This window comes from Chinchilla lanigera, unplaced genomic scaffold (assembly GCF_000276665.1).
Source record: "Chinchilla lanigera isolate Chin_1 unplaced genomic scaffold, ChiLan1.0 scaffold00088, whole genome shotgun sequence".
In the NCBI taxonomy this organism is placed as follows: Eukaryota; Metazoa; Chordata; class Mammalia; order Rodentia; family Chinchillidae; genus Chinchilla; species Chinchilla lanigera.
This window is the reverse complement of record NW_004955489.1, coordinates 407,118-410,465: the sequence shown is the minus strand read 5'-3', so window position 1 is coordinate 410,465 and position 3,348 is coordinate 407,118.

Sequence of the window (3,348 nt, the reverse complement as noted above, 5' to 3'; positions counted from 1 at the left end):
ATTATCTTTTAAACATTAGAGTGGCAAACTGATAATCCCATCAAACTTTCTAGTTTCTAATCTCTTTTTTTTTTTTCCTCCTGGCTCTTCATAGTGGAAACTTCAGGGAACCATGAAATAGGATCTGGATGGCAGCAGCCAGGAGATAGGTGTGACCAGGTCATCCACAGGCTCTGGTTGGCAGAAAAAGAGGAGGGTTTTGTTTTGTTTTGTTTTGTTTTCCCCTAGTACTGTACTGGGAATCAGCCCAGGACCTTTACACTGAATTGCATCCCCAGTCCTTTTTTATTTTTTATTTTGAGACAGGGTCTCAGTATGTCGCTGAATTGGCCAGGCTGGGCTCAAATTTGTAGCTCTTCTACCTCAGCCTTCCAGAGTGTTGTGTTACAGGTTGCGCCACCATGCTTAGCTAGCAGGAGAGTTGGAGTTTGCTTGCTTGTTTTGTGAGACAGGGTCTCACTATATAGTTCAGACTGGCCTTGAACTCACTGTGCAGACCAGGTTGGCCTCGAACTCACAGTGATCCCCCTGCCTTGGCCTTGCATGTGAGCACCATCACACCGTATAGGAGAGTATCTGAAGCCTGAAGCTCCTCTCACTCTCTCTGCCTCATTGACTCTTGCTCAGCCTTCTTTACCTCTTCCCAGAACAGACTGGGGTGGCCCTGGTTCCAGGGTCTCCCAGGGCCCCCGAAGGGGCTACAGCTCTGCCCAGGAGCCTGGATGCTGAGGGGCCCTACAGGGCCCAAGGCCAAGGATGTGGGAGGCGGCTCCAGAAAGGAGCCCTTGGGAACCCTGCACCTTTGTGGGGCCCTTCCCAGAGGGGCCCTAACCACTGAGGAGATGGGAAAGAGCCAGTGCTGTTTGGGGATGGAGGAGACAGACAAAGAGGACCAAATAAAAATAAAATAGGAACAGAAAGCTGGGGCTAGACGACCTGGATCTCTTTATAGACTCTAACAGTGGTTTCGCGTGGACTCCGCTGCACGCCTGCTCCTGGGACATGAATCTCATACATCCTCGGGAGGCAGCGTGTGTGGGCGTGTGCGCATGCATGTGTGTGGTACTAGGGCTTGAACCCCAGGCCTTCCCACTGAACTACATCCCTAGTCCTTTTGTATTTTTATTTTGAGACAGATCCTCACTAAATTGCTGAGTTGTCCAGGCTGGGCCTGAACTTGTGATCCTCCTGCCTCAGCTTCCCCCTTCCCCCTCGTGCTAGGGTGACAGGCCGGCACCCCCACACTCAGTTGAGCCAGTCCTTGTCCTGTCCACAGGACTTCGACTCCCTCCCCTGCAGTCCGCTGCCATGCACCGTTTCCCCCACCTGACAGGTTGCTGAGGCTCTGTGAGTGTCAGCGACTAGCCGGGAGCCCCAGGCTTGCATGTCTTGGGGATGGGTCTGCCCACACCCCTCAGCTCCACTCCATTTCCAGCAGCCCTTGTGGGCTCTGGGCCCTTCTGGGGATCAGGAGAAGGCTAGGGCCACTTGCCAGCAGCAGCATCAGGAGTCAAACATCCTCACAGGAACCTCAAAGGGACGGAGTCTCAGGGAGACAGCCCTATCCTCAGTCAACTTGGGTCAGCCAAATGGTCTCACCATCCAAGCAGGGCACTGCCACCCCTGCTCTGACAGCACAGAGGCACAGTCCCTGCCACGCCTGGTGCTGTGTGTGCAGGTGTGAGGCCTCCTGAGGCCCAGGACCACAGCCCACCCTCCCCTTGGCACTGGAAGTAGGAGAGGTGACAGGAGCGACAGGCAGCCAGGAACACGGCCTCTTTGCATCTGATTTGATGTAAACCAGCACCGAGGACTGGCTGGGTGAGTTATACATCTGTAAGGTGGAATGCTAGGGAAGCCCTGTGGGGCATTGTGAATGCACCTGGATGACTGTGGGAAAACAATATATTTTCTGAGTGGGAAAAGCAAGCCACACAACAAAACCATATGGAAACTTTTTCTTAAAGTAAAAAGACACACACATATACTGTTCACAGAAAAATTTGTGGAAAGATATCTTCCAAAATATTGACACTGCTTATTTTTAGAAAATGAGATTTTAAATTGTACACACTTATCAAATTTTGGGGGGGAAATAGACATTATTTTAAAAATCAGTCTGTTGGACTGAGTCACACCACAAAAGAGCTGCTCAAAGTCAGGTGGCTTGCTGCCCCTCCTGGGTCTTTACGGTCTCCAAAGTTTTTCCTGGGCCCTGAGTGTCCCCTGTCACTGGGGCTCTGGGGTGACATGTGCAGGAGCAGGAGAATGTGGCTTTCCCTGTCCAGCGGGAACGAGGCTGGGGAGGGCCTGATACCACCAAGCAGGCCTGGGAGTCCGTTGTGCTGGGACTTTGGCCTTCCACCAGCCAGTAGTGAGTCTGCTAACTTGGCCTCTCAGTGCTGTCGCCTGTACAGTGCAGGCACTGCCTGCTGGGTTCCTTCCCCTCCATGACTCAAACCCCTGGGCAGCTGGCACTAGAAGGCATAAGTACCACAAGTCTTTGCGTGGCTAAACTACTCGGGCTTCCGAACCTCCTGGGCCTCTTGCACCTCTTGCGCACTTCCCTGAGAAAGCACCTGCTAAGTCAGTGTAGCAAGAGCCTCTCTCCCATGAGGCCAGGGCCCCCCCCTTACCTGACCTAGCTCTTATCATTGCCCCTGGGTGAAGTTTATCACCCTGGCTGCTCCATCAAGAAATCTGTTAGGGTGGTTATCCAGGGTCCCGACCCTGAAGTTTTCTCTTCCATTTTCCTTTCACTCCCCTCTCCCTGCCCCCCGGTGCCTGGGGTGGAACGCTCTCTCACAGTCCTGCCCAGGGCCGCGGGGCCTCTCAGGGTGGTTCTGAGTGAGAGTTCCTCACCTCACTTCCCACGGAGCATGGACAGCTCTTTGTTATCACTGCCCAGATCAGCTGCTTCGGGGACGGGCCCCTCCCTGTCCCGAGCATGCCTCCAAGATCCAGTGCATGTGGGGTCCTGGCACCTGTCTGCTGTGTCCCCACCTGGATTTGGGAGACACATACTCGGTGACATAACCTGGGCTCTGTGACTTTAAAGAACACCCAGACCCAACAAAAATGGGGGCGGGGGCATAAATATCCTATCCTGGAAAAAAGTCCCTCAGGATATTATGAAGTGAAACAAGCAAACTGGTTACTGAGAGCTCACTTAGGTGTTTTTAAGAAGGAGTCACACGGGGGTTGGGGATTTAGCTCAGCGGCAAAAAACACCTGCCTGGCAAGCACAAGGTTGTGAGTTTGGTTCCCGGTACCGGAGAAAAACCAAACAAACAAAAAAAAAAGGAGGAGTCACACTCTCTGTTGTATTTTTTTTTTTTGTTGTTTTTT